Genomic DNA, 17,106 nt, shown 5'->3' on the forward strand with positions numbered 1-17,106 from the left:
ATTTCCTCAAGGATTGGGACACTCCTTGATTCCATCCCTTGCCTGTCTCCCAAGCGCCACCCTGTGGGCAGAGCGCGGTACTGCGCGCCTGCCTCTCCCAAGATGGCGGCTCGGGTGTCGCTCCCCGACCTTCTAACTCTGGCTGCAAAAGGTGGGTGGCACAGCAAGGAGCCCGCTCGCTCTAGTGGGATGCCTGCGCACGACGCCGACACCGATCCCACGGGTGCGATTTTCGGCGGCGTTTCCAATCGTGCGGACATCTCCTTCAGCCCGCTTCGGCCCGGGGGAGAGGGGCGGGGCCGCCAGCGATGGTCCCGGCGCAGCCCGGGCAGGCTCGGGGCGGAGCCGGGGCTTGGCGAGGCGGGGCACGGAGGTCCCGGGGACGGGACCGGGCGGGGCCGGGGCGGTGCTTTAGGGGCGGTCCCCAGTGGTCCCGGGCGGCACCGGGGGCGGGGCCGGGTGATCCCGGAGCGGTACCGAGCTGTGCTGGGGACGGTGCTGCAGGGGCGGTGCCGGGCCCGCCTCAGGGTGATTGAATGCCCAGAAATCGCCTCCTCTGCCCCGTGCTCACACTGAGCTGCGGGCTGCAGCGTGCTGTCGGAGCTCCGCACACAGCACGGATTTGGGCTTCCCCCCCTCTCAAACCCTCTCCCCCTTCTTCCTCCTCCTCATCTTCCTCTTTGTCCTCTGTCACTGCTGAGGCTCTGGAAAGAACTGAAATTCTGCAGGGAGAGATGTCCTCTCGTGGCCCCAGGGACTGCCTCGGCACGGGCCACGAGCGCCTCCGGCCCCTGCCTTCTCCTGCTTGAAAAGATCACCTGGAGCCCGAGCTCGGGGGGGTGAAATCAGCTGAAATCCAGGTAACTCTGTCAAGTGCCCCCCAGGGACATCGGCGGGGCTGGGGGATGAGGGTTTGAAACAGCAAATTCTTTGGAATATACACCTGTCCCTGTGCCGATGCTGCTGAGCTTCCTGCCACAGTATATCCCCACTCCATGAGGCGCTGTGAGGTTATGGCAGTGGGAATTGAGCAGGGAATTCGGGGCTATGGGCATAATTCACGGGAGCTAGCAAAGCTGACAGCCAACCCCAAATCGGGGCACAGCACAGAGAACAATCTGTGTGCTGCCCTGTCAGCTCAAGCTCCTGGGCTGGGAAGTATTGGGAGTTAAATGTATGGAATTACACAAATCACAGCAACTGGCATCACCCAGAGGGACAATCCAAGGCCCAAACAATTCCTCCACAGTCCACTCTGGGAAAAACACCCTGTGCCTGCCAGGAGCTCTGACCCTGCTTTTCCTACCAGCTCCTGAGCAGTGTCAGGGCCACCACGACGCCTTTAAAATCCAGATAAACCCCAAATCCTACACAGTGAATAATCCAAAGAAAGTACTGAATTGTTGTCATTAAAAGCTCAAAACTCATTAAGAATTCTATGACAACAGTGTAATGGACTCCCAGGAACCTCATGAATGCTCTCGGTTTCATTTTTGTGTATTTTTACTCCCTCATTTGGCAGCTTGTAAAACTTATCCTGGAATTCAGAGGTCAAGCAGGATCGACTTTGGATTGACCTTCACCTCTGGTCCCACTTTGTGCAAACACAACTCGTGCCCAGGTGGGTGAACTCATCACCTCAGCTTTTCACTCCAGAGTATCCCCTCCTTATTTCCCTGTAGATGAACTCAGATCCACTCCTCACCTCCACTGGTCATCCAAGCGTCCATTCTGTTCCCCACAGGCCCTGGTGGCCCCAGGGAGCTCCCTTGGCCTTTCTCCTGCCCCTCTGCAGCCCGAGGTCGCTACACAAACAGTTCTTGTGTCCCCTCTAAATGACCCCGGGTTTTCTGCTCAATGAATGGCATGACCCGTGCCCACTGCTCATGATTCACCCAACCAAAATCAAGAGCAAATGTTGCTTGGGCTTTAAGAACTTGAAATAACTCTGAAGCAGAAGAAATCACCTTTTTCTTCTGGTTTTTATTTTTATTTTTTCATTTAAGATGCTGGACTTGCCTCTGTGGATGTGTGCTGAGCTCTCACTGCAGGGGACTGTCAGGCCTGAATGGCTGTGAGTTCGTGTTCTTCTCAGTAGGGAATCAGAAATTATTCTTAGACCATAGAATTGTTTTCTGAAACCTTTCCCCTTTCCTCTTTGTGCCTTTGAATTTTTCAGCTGTTCCCTGTTGTCACTTCCCCTGCCTGACTTCTGTGCAGCTCCTAGCTGGGAAAAACTGGGAAAACTTAGAGGGTACAGAGGTGGAATTTTTGGCTGGATTTTTCTAACATTTCTAATTTTGCTGAACTTATTTCCCCAGTGAGAAGAGCACGAACTCACAGCCATGCAGGCCTGACAGTCACTGCGGGAAATCTGACACAGTATTAATAAGTAACCTTTCCTGAGAGCAGTCACCACCCCCAGTCCTCCAGCCTTGTCAAATGTTTGCAATGAATGGACCCAAGTTCTAATCCTTAATCTAAATTTATGTCAGCTTTTGTTAGAAAGATACCGGACAGTAAATCATACAAGAGAATTTAAAAATTGCACAAAGAATAACAGGCCCAGACCAAACCCAACCACCCCCATCACCGCTCCACCCCAATTTTGGGAGAAACAGTGATACAGTTTATAAATACTCTCCTTCCACACTATTCAGTCCTTCACCGCACATCCCCAGAGAGGAGTCCCTCAGACCTTGCTCCCCTGAACACCAGGAGAGCTGGAGTTTCACCCAGATCCCACATTCCCATGGCAGTTAATCCCAGCAGGGAGGCAAAGAGGAACCCTGCATCCTCTGACATAGCCCACAGCACGGGCAGCACCAGGAGCCCTCCAGGCTCAGACCTCTGGTGCTGAAGCCTCTGGGCTTTGGCTGATCAAACACCACAGCTCTTGGCAAAGATGCCAGGAGAGTCGTGATTCTTCCTGTCCTGAAAGAGAGGAGGAAAAGAAAATTAAGTCGACTGCAGAAGGATTCCAGCTCTCAACTTCTGCTCTGATTCCTCACTCTGGGGTTTTATCCATGACAAGTGACACCAATTCAGAGTGCCCTTTTCCAGCATTTTTATTCCTAACTATTTCAGACATTAAAAGGATGCTCATTTCTCTTATTGTATTCTTTGCTTAATTTTATTAGCGGCATTTTCATCCCAGACCCCACTTGTCAGTTCTTCAATCCTTTAGCACTGGACTTGGCACAAAGGGATACCCGTGGTGCTGCATCACAAGAAATCCCAAAGAGAAACCCCTTCCAAACCTGACGGAGAAAGCTTTCAAGGCACTTCAGAACACAGACAGCTTTTCCTGCCTTGTCAGGCCACACCAATTCTGTCCCATCCACCTGAACTGTGCAGGTGAGGAAAAGGCTTTCCTTGCTCCTCGGGAATCACTGTCTGAGACCACAGATGTCCATCCTGGGCAGCACCTGGAAACAACGTGGGAAAGGCAAAATGAGAGTGTTTTCTATCAGAAAATTACTACTACTAATAAAAATAACAACCAGAACTTCTGGACAAATTTAGTAACATCACTTTGATATGAGAAATACAGGCCATGCCCATCCTTGTAGCCCAGGTGAAAACAGGAAGGAGAACTAGAGGAAAAGCAGAGTCCCTTATTTGATCTCTGGACACAAACGGAGGCCTTTTCCCTGTGAAACCAAACTCACCCTTCCAGGGTTCCTGAGATCAGCTACGAGGAGGCTTTTGGCACTCCAAGAGCAGCTGGGTCACAGCTGGATGCGGCTTGGGTCTGGGAGACACCGTGCTCCTTCTGGAATTATAGCACGCAAATGCCTGCTCCTGGCCCCAGGCCCGGAGATAAAATCTGTGGGGTTTTTCCCTGTGCAACATTGTTCACCCCTCCCAGGTTCCTGAGATCTGCACAGAGGAGGCTTTGGGCACCCCAAAGGCAGCCAGGGTTACAGGTGGGGGCAGCTTGGGGCTGGGAGAAATCCTCATCCATTTGGAATTTTATCAGGCAGAAACCTGGCTGGGTGCACAGGTCTCTGGACACGACCAGTGGCCCTTTCCCCTGTGAAACAAAACTCACCCTGCCAGGCTCCTGAGACCACTTAGGAGGAGGGGTTTGACTCTCCAAGAGCAGTCGCAACGAGAGATGCTCACACAGAAGGCCATGCAGAAGAGGAAACGAGCGCACCCGCAGCCCCCCAAGGCGCGCCCCAACGCCCCAGACCCGGCACCGCCAGCTCGGGCAGTCCCATAAAGCATCCCCCGCCTCCGCAGCGGCGGGACAGGCGGGGCCCGGGGTCCCGAGGAAACCGAGCGTGCCCGGAGGCGCGGCAGGACGGCAGCGCAGCGCCGCCTGGCGGCGGAGCAGGAGAGCAGCGCCGGGCCCCATGGCAGTATCGGTACCCGTGCGCCCCCTGCTGTCCGCGGCGATGCAGCGCCCGATGCCGAGTTCCACGCCCGTGTCGCCGAGGGAGAGGGGCACCGCTGGCTGGGGCCTCCCCGCCGACACGGACAGAAGCCGAAGCAGAAGCCCCGGTGCCATTGGCGGCCCCTACCCAGCGGGCCGGGCTCCGCACGGGCCCGCGGCCCCGCGCGGTATCGGGTCGTCCCGCTCCCGTCTTCGTCGCACCCGGCCCTGCTCCTGGCATGAAGCGCGTCACCGCCCCGCGCCGTCCCGCCCCCCGCGCGTCATCGCGTGCGTTCGGCGGCCCGCCCCGGGGGCGGTGCCGGGGGCGCTACCCGGGGCGGTGCCGGGGCAGTGCCGGGGGCGGCACCGGGGGCGGTGCCGGGGCGGTGCCGGGGGCGTTCCCGGTCGCCGTGCCGGGGTAGCCCGGGGAGCGGTTCCGGGAGCGGTTCGGGGGGCGGTGCCGATTGCAGTCCCGGTCACTGTCCCCAGTCCCCGTCCCCAGTCCTGGTCCCGGTCCCAGTGCCCGGTTCCGGTCCCCGATCCTGGTCCCAGTCCCAGTTCCCCGTCCCGGAACCCGATCACGGTCCTGGTCCCAGTCCCCAGTCCCGGTCCCGGTCCCTGTCTCCAGTCCCCGTCCCCGATCCCGGTTCCGGTCCCTGTCCCAGGTCCCCGTCCGCGATCCCGGTCCCTGTCCCATTTCCCCGTCCCGGTCCCCGATCCCAGTCCCGGTCCACGTCCCCGATCCCGATTTTTCCCCCCCTTTCACACTGATTTTTCCCCCGATTTATCAATGATTTTTTTCCCCATTTTTTCCCCATTTCTCACTGATATTTTCCCCCATTTTTCAGGGATTTTTTTCCCCATTTCTCACTGATTTTTTTCCCCATTCTTCATGGAGTTTTCCCCCCGTTTTTCACTGATTTTTCCCCATTTCTCACTGACGTTTTCCCCATTTTCCCCCATTTCTCACTGATATTTTCCCCCATTTTTCATGGATTTTTTCCAGATTTATCCCCATTTCCCACTGATTTTTCCCCATTTTTCATGGACTTTTCCCCCCCGTTTCTTACTTATGTTTTTCCCCGATTTCTCATTGATTCCCCCCCCCCCCCCCCCCCATTTCGCACTGATTTTTTACCCATTTTTCCCCATTTCTCACTGATTTCTTTCGCCATTTTTCATGGAATTTCCCCACCCATTTCTAACGGATTTTTTCCCCACTTTTCCCCATTTCTCACTGATTTTTCCCCCCATTCTTCAGGGATTTTTTTCCCCATTTCTCACTGATTTTTCCCCCCATTCTTCATGATTTACAGGATACTCTATCGTGAATGGAAAGCAATTAAAGGAAGGGGGGAGGTTACCAGCCACCTGGTCAGCTCAGACAGCAGAGCTGCACACGCTTGTGAGAGCCTGTGAATTATAGCAGGACAAGACATTAAATATATTTACTGATTCTAAATATGCATATGCGGTAATACATGCATTTGGAAAACTATGGGGAAAAAAAGAGGTTTATTAAGCTGCAGAAGAAAGAAGAAAAAAATTGGTTTACAAGGGATGGCAAGCAGTGGATACCAAAAGCTCTAGCCTTACAATTGTTAAAACAACTTCATTAAAGGAGTCGTTCTGTGCCTTCTTTGGGGTGAGGAAAAAAGGCTGAGGGGGGCTCCGACGTGGTTTGGGGCACCCCAAGGTCCCTGGGAGAGGGAGCCGGGCTGCGCTGGAGGAGCAGGTGAGTCGGGCATGGCGGGGGGTCATGGTGGGTGCCAGAACATTGAGAGGGAGGGGTGGGTGTAGAATGCATGATAAACAGAACCTTAAAAAATAGCTAAATATAGTCTAAAAGGAATGTTTTATTGGCTTGTGTTTGGATAGAGGTAGGGTTTTTTTATAGATACTGTAAATAGAAAAGATAAAGAATAAAAATATAGAAGCAAATATAAGAAACCAATATATAAATATATTACATTACATTATATTATGTTATGAAAATAGAAATATATAAATATTCAGACTTTAAAAGGAATGTTTTATTGGTTTTTATTTGGTTAGAGGAGGGTTTTTTGAAAATAATATAGGCAAAAATATACAAATATGCAAAAATAGATACTGACATAAAATTATTATAACTATATATGCATATATATATGTAAGTATAAATATATAGAAATAAATATAAATATAAAATACATGTATGTAGTATGTAATATAAATAATTTATCGATTTTAATATGTTCTATTAAATAGTATGTTATAATAGAATGTAAATAGCATCTAGTATATTAATATACTAGTAAAAACTACATTAAATAGTATATAAATATAGAATACACAATATAGACATATAAATCTACAGATATAAATATGAAAACTAAATAGAAAAATATATTCAAATATAATTTAAAATAATCGAGTTTTTTGTTTCTATTTGGTTAGAGGCAGAGCTTTTAAAGAAATAATATTAAAAACTATGAACCTCCAAATATAGATGGATATAGATAAAATAGAAATAACATTAGTAATATAAATCTATGTATATAATGAATAATAAAATAATATTGTATATATGATAAATAGAATAGCAATTAAATTGAATATATGAAATATGTATAGATTATGACTAGAAATTAAATATTAAAAAATAGATGATTTATATATATAAAAGGTTTTTTTTTTTCATTTGGTCAGAGGCAGGGCATTTTTAGTTTGGGTCGGGGTTTTTTTGGGGCGTTCATTGAGAGGATTTTATGACGGGTGGGGACTCTGGTGCTTGGAACTCTCTCCCTTCTCTGGCTGTCCCTGACAGGGCGGCAGTGCCGGGCTGAGTTGGGCGGCAGTGCTGCCGCCGTGTGGACACAGGCGGGTACTGCACCGTGCCCCTCTCAGGATGGCGGAAGGGCCCGCGGGCCGGGACCCAGCCCTGCGGCAGCGCTCAAGATGGCGGCCTCTCTAGGACCCCGGCGGATAGGCGTTTACATAAAACGCCTGTCCGCGCTCGCCGGCGCCCTCACGCCCGCGGCACCGCGGACCGCGCGGCCGTTGTCGGCACGCTCTGACACGTCCGGGAAAATTGTCGGCGAGCGGATCGGCGTCGGCGATTTAATCAGGCATCTTATGCCTACACACCGGGGTCCTGATTTTTTCCCGCCCTTTCTGCCGCCATTTTTGGCAGGTCAGCCGGAGTGCCTCCCGAGCCGCCATTTTGAGAGTCCCGACACACTCAAGATGGCGGCCTCTCTAGGACCCCGGCGGATAGGCGTTTACATAAAACGCCTGTCCGCGCCCGCCGGCGCCCTCACGCCCCGCGGCACCGCGGACCGCGCGGCCGTTGTCGGCACGCTCTGAAACATCCGGGAAAATTGTCGGCGAGCGGATCGGCGTCGGTGATTTAATCAGGCATCTTATGCCTACACACCGGGGTCCTGATTTTTTCCCGCCCTTTCTGCCGCCATTTTTGGCAGGTCAGCCGGAGTGCCTCCCGAGCCGCCATTTTGAGAGTCCCGACACACTCAAGATGGCGGCCTCTCTAGGACCCCGGCGGATAGGCGTTTACATAAAACGCCTGTCCGCGCCCGCCGGCGCCCTCACGCCCGCGGCACCGCGGACCGCGCGGCCGTTGTCGGCACGCTCTGAAACATCCGGGAAAATTGTCGGCGAGCGGATCGGCGTCGGTGATGTAATCAGGCATCTTATGCCTACACACCGGGGTCCTGATTTTTTCCCGCCCTTTCTGCCGCCATTTTTGGCAGGTCAGCCGGGGTGCCGCCCGAGGCGCCATTTTGAGAGTGCGGACACACTCAAGATGGCGGCCTCTCTAGGACCCCGGCGGATAGGCGTTTACATAAAACGCCTGCCCGCGCCCGCCGGCGCCCTCACGCCCGCGGCACCGCGGACCGCGCGGCCGTTGTCGGCACGCTCTGAAACGTCCGGGAAAATTGTCGGCGAGCGGATCGGCGTCGGCGATGTAATCAGGCATCTTATGCCTACACACCGGGGTCCTGATTTTTTCCCGCCCTTTCTGCCGCCATTTTTGGCAGGTCAGCCGGGGTGCCGCCCGAGGCGCCATTTTGAGAGTGCGGACACACTCAAGATGGCGGCCTCTCTAGGACCCCGGCGGATAGGCGTTTACATAAAACGCCTGTCCGCGCCCGCCGGCGCCCTCACGCCCGCGGCACCGCGGACCGCGCGGCCGTTGTCGGCACGCTCTGAAACATCCGGGAAAATTGGCGGCGAGCGGATCGGCGTCGGCGATGTAATCAGGCATCTTATGCCTACACACCGGGGTCCTGATTTTTTCCCGCCCTTTCTGCCGCCATTTTTGGCAGGTCAGCCGGGGTGCCGCCCGAGCCGCCATTTTGAGAGTCCCGACACGCTCAAGATGGCGGCCTCTCTAGGACCCCGGCGGATAGGCGTTTACATAAAACGCCTGCCCGCGTTCGCCGGCATAAAAATAAATATGCATAAATATAAACATAGACATGAACATGCACAAACGTTAACCTGCATAGATAGAAACATAAACATAAACATAAACATAAACATAAACATAAACATGCAAAACAATAATAATAAATATAAATATAAATAGAAATAGAAATACAAACATTAATAAAATCAGTGAGAAAGGGGGTAAAATCAGTGAGAAATGGGGGGGAAAAACCATGAAAAATGATGGAAAAATCAGAGAGAAATGGGGGCAAATATCAGTGAGAAATGGGGGGGGAAATCAGGAAATATCCATGAAAATTGGGGGAAACATCCATGAAAAATGGCGGAAAAAATCAATGAAAAATGGCGGAAAAAATCAGTGAGAAATGGGGAAAAATGGGGAAAAAGGAGTGATAAATGGGGGAAAAAATCAGTGAGAAATGGGGAAAAATGGGGAAAAAATCCACGAAAAATAGGTGGAAAAATCCATGAAAAATCAACGGAAAAATCAGTGAGAAATGGGGTAAAACATCATGGTGAAATGGGGCAAAAATCAGAGAGAAATGGGGAAAAATCATTGAAAAATGGGGGATAAAAATCAGTGAGAAATGGGGGGAAAATGGGGAAAAACATCATTGAGAAATGGGGAAAATAATCAGTGAGAAATGGGGAAAATTTGGGAAAAATCCAGGAAAATTGCGGGAAAAAATGCTTGAAAAATTGGGGAAAAAATCCGAGAGAAAATCCCCGGGAATCCCCGGGAAAAACCCCCCGGAATCCCCGAGAAAATCCCCCGGAATCCCCGGGAAAATCCCCCTGGAAAATCCCCGGGATAGTCACCCCGGAATCCCCTGGAAAATCCCCTAGGAATCCCCGAGAAAATCCCCCGGAATTCGCCGGGAAAATCCCCCCGGAATCCCCCAGAAAATCCCCCCGGAATACTCTGCAATATCCCCCCGGAATCCCCTGGATAATCCCCCCGGAATCCCCGATAAAATCCCCCTGGAATCTCCAGGAAAATGCCCCGGGAATACGTGAGAAAATCTCCCCGGAATCCCCGAGAAAATCCCCCCGGAATCCCGTGGAAAATCCCCCCTGAATCCCCGAGAAAATCCCCCCGGATTCCCCTGAAAATCCCTCGGAATTCCCCGGGAAAATCCTCCCGGAATCCACGAGAAAATCCGCCCGGAATCCCCGGGAAAATCCTCCAGAAATCCCCGAGAAAATCCCCCGGAGTCCCCGGGAAAATCAACCCGGAATCGCCGGGAAAATCCCCCCAGAATCCCCGAGAAAATCCCCCGGAATTCCCCTAGAAAATCCCCCCGGACTCCCCGAGAAATTTCCCCCGGAATCCACGCGAAAATCCCCCAGAAATCCCTGTGAAAGCCCCCCCGGAATCCCCAAGAAAATCTCCCCGGAATCCCCGAGAAAATTCGCCCGTAATACTCGGGAAAATATGCCCGGAATCCCCTGGAAAAACCCCCCGGAATCCCCTGGATAATCCCCCCTGAATCCCCGATAAAATCCCCCTGGAATCTCCAGGAAAATGCCCCGGGAATACGCGAGAAAATCCCCCCGGAATCCCCTGGAAAATCCCCATGAATTCCCCGGGAAAATAATCTCGGAATCCCCGAGAAAATCTCCCCGGAATCACCGAGATAATGGCCCCGGAATACCCGAGAACATCCCCCGGAATTGCCCGAGAAAATCATCCCGTAATCCCCGAGGAAATCCCTCCCCGGAACACTCGGGAAAATCCCCCCGGAATTCCTCGTCAAATCACCCCGGATACCCCGGGAAAATCCCTCCGGACTCCCCGAAAAATTCCCCCCGGAATACTCGGGAAAATCCCCCCGGAATCCCCGAGAAATCCACCCGGAATCCCCTGGAAAATCCACCGGGAATTCCCTGGGAAATTCCTCGCTGAAACCCCTGGAAAATCCCCCGGAATCCCGGAGAAAAATCCCCGCCGGAATTCCCCGGGAATATCCCCTCGGAATCCCCGGAAAATCCCCCCGGACTCCCCGAAAAAATCCCCCCGGAATACTCGGGAAAATCCTCCCGGAATTCCCGAGAAAATCCCCCGGAATTCCCTGAGAAAATCGCCCCGGAATCCCAGTGAAAATCCCCCCGGAATCCCCGTGAAAATCCCCCCGGAATCCCCGGGAAAATCCCCCAGGAATCCCCTGGAAAATCCCCCAGGTATCCCCGATAAAATCCCCCTGGAATCCCCTGGAAAATCCCCCTGGAATCGCGGGGAAAAAGCCCCCCGCATTTCCCGGGAAAAATCCCCCGGAATCCCCGATAAAATCTCCCCGGAATCCCTGAGAAAATCCCCCCGGAATCCGCGAGAAAATATGCCCAGAATCCCCGATAAAATCCCCCCGGAATCCCCGGGAATATCCCCCAGGAATCCCCGATAAAATCCCCCCGGAATCCCCCAGAAATTCCCCCGGAATCCCCGACAAAATCCCCCCGGAATTCCCGACAAAATCCTCCCGGAATCCCCAGAAAATCCCCCCGGAATCCCCGGAAAATCCCCGCGGAATTCCGGTCCATTTCTGTAGGAGAATAGTTTGTAAGGATAGTGCAGAAGGCACTAGTTGCCAACGAGTTACAGCTGTAGTGATTAGCAAGGAGTGGAAACAGCCTTGCCTGCCCAGTGAGGCTGGTTGTTATAAAAGCGTGGGTCAGCTGGCTGCCAGTTTCACTAAGCACAGCTCCAGCTGGAGGTGCAGAGCCTGCTGCAGTGGTGGGCTGGAGCCTGCTGGCTGTGCTGCGAGGAGGAAGGGACACGTGGCCGTGCAAGGGATGGACAAGGTGAGAGGATGCTGTGTGTGGGACAGACAGGCTCAGGTGGCTGGGGAAGGGACAGGCTGGGGTTTAGCCAGTCGTACAGAGGAGAGGAGGAGTCGGTGCTGTGTGGAGCTGCCTGTGAGAAAAGGAGTCAGAGTTGCCTCAAAGAAATCTGTGGAGAGAAGGCATGAAAAGTGTGTAATGAAAGACTAATGTTGGTGCCTGTCATGTCTGTCTTGATATAATTGCTACACGTTTTCTCTGAATGCTTTAATTTAGACATACAATGAAAACTTTATTGTAAGAAAGGAATGCATTTCTCACCAAAGTGGTGTAGGGTGGGGGATCACAACTCACAGATGGCCTGGAAGCGGAACGGCCACAGGGGTTACTGTAACTGGGCCTCCAGTACCAAAGCCCCAGTGGGTTTAAAGGCTAGAGCTGGGCTGGGATTAGCACGGGCTATGCAGCTGGGCTCATGCACAGGTCTGTCAGCACTCCTACCCGAGGACAGTCCCTCACCTAGGGAGAGGTTCTAGGCCTGGAGATGAGGCTGAGTTTGGAAGGGTGATGAGGACATGGTTAGGGAGGGATGTAAATGCATATCAAAAGACTTAATTTTGAGGGGTGGCAAGCATTAGCTATAAACCAGTAAGTATTTACAGCTAAAGGCTGGAGGGTGGGGGCTGTCTGAGGAGGACAGGACTGTTTAAGGCTGAAGTTGGAAGAGAAACCTTGGTGAAGCTTTTGCGTTAGAAACGGCCTCACCTGCCAAATCAGATTTTTGTCTTCAGGATTGCATGAGTGAGGATGCCACAGCCAAGGAAAAGGTTCAGGTTTGGGAGGCAAAGGCGAGTTAGGCAGGGCTGCAGGGCTGGGGCTTGGCTGTTTCCATACTGCTCAGGGCAGCAAAGGGTAGCTGGCTCACTGGGCCTTGGATCTAGAACTCTTTCTGGAACAAGGTGGAGAGCTGAGGTTCATGCAAGGGGCCAGGAATTCTTTGTCTGACTGGAAAATGCCAGAGGGGCAGTGTGTGACTCGGATAGGATGATATGTTCGTCTGGCGAGAGTCACAAAAGAATATTTTGGTTTACTGATAACTGGGCAGCTCAGAAGTTACTACTTGACTTAGTTGCTGCTCCCATCTGTTGCACACATAAACAGAGCAAAGCAGACGAATTCTCTCGGAGCCTGAGGTCTTTGACTGGCCCTCCGAAAATGCTGCCCGCTAAAAAACAGACGTGGGGGAGGAAAGTTGTCAGATACAATAGAGCAAGAAAAGGACACGGGCTTCAAAGTGCCCTCCAGCAGACCACGGAAGTGACCTGTCTGGAAGTGAAACCAGCAGTCTGCTTCCCCAGCCTCCTGGAAGCCTCTAACAGCTACACAGGCAGTGAGGGGAGAGAACAATTCAACCTAAAAATAATTTTCAGTAGCGTTCTGCACTGCTGTTAAAAATACTGCAACCAGGGAATGTGGTGTGGTGATAACTATTAGGCCTGTAAGTCTGGTAACTGGGGCTTTTAGCTCAAACATCTCGGTATGGCTACTTTGAGCCTTGTAAAAGCTGCGTTAAGTCCAATTTCTTGGGTAGTTCTACTAGCTCTAGCCTTGCTTTTCATCCCCTCAGTAACAAAGCAACTCCCTCTCGAGAATGTTATTTACTTTCCATATTATGTGCCTACCGATTTCTGGAATTGCAAATGTCTTTGGATACATGCGTAAATTTAAGTTTCAAGAAAGCTGTCAAGCTAAAACAAAGGCTTGCCATAATGCAGAAGAAAATGTTTTATGGAAGAACTGAGAGGTCCCTACCTGGGCATAGAATTTGCTATACTAAGGTGTGTTCCAAACGGATCTGCCATCTAAACAAGCAGAAAAATAGTTGGAATGTAGTGAGTTCAATTTAACTATTGCTAGAAATAGGAATTATTAGCAGAGCTTGGAGCATGATATCACTAGCAGCAGTAAGACGCTTTTAGCTTGCTTCTCATAAATTACTTGTAAAAAGCATTTGTACCTAGTGTGTAGCAATTAATATTTCCCCATTTTCTTCCCCCCCCGCCCCCCAGTCTCAGGTACTCCTTTTATTTTACCCTTTTCTGTCTTGTAACATCACCTTCCTTTATTTTATTCTATCTTCTGTTCTCAGAACATCGCAGCATCCTCTGTCAATGTGAAAGCATTTGTTCATCCTGTCTTGGAATGGCTGTCAATGTTGCCCTCTTCTGGATCACTTTTTTTTTTTTTTTTTTTTTTTTTAACAATATGTTGCTAAATGTCAGGAAAATTAATCCACAAACACCAGCGGTTTATGTCCAAAAAGGAAACGGAGGAGTCCTTTTTGCTTTATTCGAATAAAGGGAGAGGCCATGGGACATTCCCCTGGGATCTCTCAAATTTTTGGAGGACGCAGCCTCCTTTTTATCCTATTTTCCCGGCCGCATTTCCCTCTCTCTTTTCCCATTGGCTGAGGTACTTGAGAGGCACAGACTTCCCGGAACGCCTGATACCTGAAATTCCCCTCTAATGTATAACCCTCCCTTTTAATTTTTAATTCTTATAGAATTCATAGTTTCCCCCCGTTGCTTCTTTCATCTTTCGATATCCAATTTCATTTATCAGCAGCCCTGCAGTTTGTTTGTAAAGGCAAATATCTCTTTCCATTCATCAATCAGTGGAATCCATCCCATTGTTTCTTTTATCTCTCAGTGCTAGCCTTATCTACAGGCTGATCCACAGCTCATTTGTAAAGGACAAATTCAACATTCCTCTCAGCTAATAAATGAGAAGTTAGCTGAAAAAAGTAAAAACTGGATTTTTTTTCCGGTGTGTGTCGGACAATACAGTGGAGAGAATTTGCGGGAGGATGATCGAGGAGTAATCCTATTATAATATCGTTCCTCGGACATTTTACTATTTTAGATCATCAGTTGTATTCTGAAAGAAATCTATTTTAATGATATGTGTACGTTTGCACGAAGTTATAGTTAAATATAGCTTGCGGCTGGGCTCTTTAATGAATAGGGGTATTTTTGGTTTTAATTCAATATTTTATGCTTGTGGTGTGTAGTGTGCTGATTTATTTTTTAATGTTATTTACTACGTGCGCTTTTGTTTTTGAGTGAAGGTAACTTTCTGGATGGCTTTGTATTTGAGGCAGAATGAATTGAAGTAGGTTTTTAAAACTGATTTTCATATGTACGATGGGGAGTTTAGTAGGGGCAGCTCTGATGGTGGGGGGCTTGGTTGTTAATTTTATCAGACGGCTTTTGTTAGATACAGCTTTTAATTCTGGGAAGTTTTGTTTTTTCTAATGTCGTGCTTTGAAGGTGGTTTTCGAGGATGTATGGTCTAGCTTTATTTTGTTTGTAGATGGTGTATGATAAGGGCTATGGTCTATTTATCTAATGCCATGTTTTTTCATTCAGGTGTTGATAAGGGAGTTCTTGAATGGCGTTTTGTGTTGTTTTTGTTTTTGGTGGGGCGTTGTTTTTAAAGGATACCTTGATAAGGTTTGCCGATGGCGTTCTAGCCTGTAGCATAAGGCATAGGGTAGTTTTTGAATTATTTTGTGGTGGTTTTGATTCTTGCCAGTATGTAGTGTTTGTTTGAGGTAATGCTGTGTAGCTAATTTCTGTGTTCTTATTAATATTAGAATTGGAGTGTTGTAGTATATGGGCTGTTATTATATCCTAGGGGTTCTATTTATTTGGTTTGATTGTTTTCTAGTTATGGATAATTTTTCTCAAAAAACCATTTTCAGAATTTCAGGCGTGACACAAAAGAACACTCAGATTGCTGGAAGGGAAACGTGTGCCCAGATTGTCTCGAAGCAGTGCTGCTGTCGGTTCTCGTTCAGTTGTGTCTTCTGAAAATGAGACTGTTGTATTCATTGCGCTGTGCTAAACACTTGTCATTCTCCCAATGCCAGGAAACAGATGAAGCTTGAAGAAAGAGGAAGGAATTTGGAAGCGTACAAACAAGCTGAGAAGAGGTTCAGAGATCAGGGTGCTCACTGGCAGCAGGGGCTGGGGTTAGGGCTGAGCAGGAGCAAAGCCGGAGCACATCAACCTCACCTCGTGTTTTCTCGGGGGCTTTATGGCCCTGGCAAGAGAGAGATGTTCACTGATGAGTCCCAGGCCGAGCCGTGAGCACAGCATGTTGTGTTGGAGCTGGGGGTTTTTTTTGAGACGTTCAGCAGCCACACTCTCTAGTCAAGAGTCCTGAGGTTTGTTGCTGCTCCACTTTCATCCTCATATCCAGCTTCCAGCCCTTTTCTTCTCTCTGTCCAGTGTGTCTTTTGTGTTCCTTTCTTGTCCTGTGTGCTCCCCATCCCATTCCCGTTCCCTACGGAGGGGGAGGGTGTGGAGACTGGGGGCTCCGACGTGGTTTGGGGCACCCCAAGGTCCCTGGGAAAGGGAGCCGGGCTGCGCTGGAGGAGCAGGTGAGTCGGGCATGGGGGGGGGGGGGGGGGGTCATGCTGGGTGCCAGAACATTGACAGGGAGGGGTGGGTGTAGAATGCATGAAAAACAGAACCATAAAAAATACCTAAATATAGTCTAAAAGGAATGTTTAAATGCTTTTTATTTGGGTAGAGGCACGGTTTTTATAGCTAATATAAAAATAAAATATAAAGAATAGAAATAGATTGGTATACATGTAAAATATAATGAAATCTAAGTAGCAAATATCTATGAAAAATCTAGTGTATAACAGAAATAATGCAAATATAAGAATATGTATAAATATAAAATAGAGCTATGAGAATGGTAATAAGAATGGGGTAAAACATCAGTGAGAAATGGAAAAAAACCACATGAAAAATGGTGGGAAAATCAGTGAGAAATGGAGAAAAATCAGTGAAAAACGGGGGGGGAATCTTTGAAAAACGGGGAAAAAAATCAGTGAGAAATGGGGGAAAAAAAATCCATGAAAAATGGGGGAATAAATCAGTGAGAAACGGGGAAAAGTGGGGGAAAAAATAATTGAGAAATGGGGAAAAAATCAGTGAGAAATGGGGGAAAAGTCGATGAAAAATGGGGGAATATTCAGTGAGAAATGGGGGGGGGATCAGTGAGAAATGGGGAAAAAATCCATGGAAAACAGGGAAACAATCCATGGGCAATGGCGGGAACAGAGCGAGCTGTTGTCGCTCGTGCTGTGGTGGCCGATGCTGTGGGGAAAAAATAAGTGAAAAATGGGGGCAATAATCAGTGATAAATGGGGAGAAAATCAGTGATTAATGGGCGGAAAAATGCATGAAAAATGGAAGGAAAAATTCAGAGAGAAATGGGGGCAAATATCAGTGATAAATGGGGGAAAAAATCAGTGATTAATGGGGGGAAAAATGCATGGAAAATGGGGGGAAAATTCAGAGAGAAATGGGGGCAAAAATCAGTGAGCAATGGGGGGGAAAATCGGGAAATATCCATGGAAAAATGGGGGGAAAAAATCAGTGAGAAATGGGGGAAAAAATCAGTGAGAAATGGGGGAA

At 49.5% G+C, this 17,106-nt stretch overlaps 2 long non-coding RNA genes across 2 annotated transcripts; one reads left to right on the forward strand and one right to left on the reverse strand.

Moving 5' to 3' along the window:
* The first annotated feature begins 462 nt into the window (after nucleotides 1-462).
* LOC148218614 (uncharacterized) lies at nucleotides 463-4,635 on the forward strand. Its single transcript, XR_015800300.1, has 2 exons — nucleotides 463-860; nucleotides 1,523-4,635. It is a non-coding gene; the product is annotated as an uncharacterized LOC148218614 (long non-coding RNA).
* Nucleotides 1,967-4,655, reverse strand: LOC148218615 (uncharacterized). The gene is made up of 2 exons (XR_015800299.1): nucleotides 3,261-4,655; nucleotides 1,967-2,934 (listed from the first exon to the last, which is right to left on the reverse strand). It is a non-coding gene; the product is annotated as an uncharacterized LOC148218615 (long non-coding RNA).
* Nucleotides 4,656-17,106: the final 12,451 nt, after the last annotated feature.

Source organism: Sturnus vulgaris, unplaced genomic scaffold (genome assembly GCF_052056855.1).
Source record: "Sturnus vulgaris isolate bStuVul1 unplaced genomic scaffold, bStuVul1.hap1 Scaffold_1739, whole genome shotgun sequence".
Lineage (NCBI taxonomy): Eukaryota > Metazoa > Chordata > Aves > Passeriformes > Sturnidae > Sturnus > Sturnus vulgaris.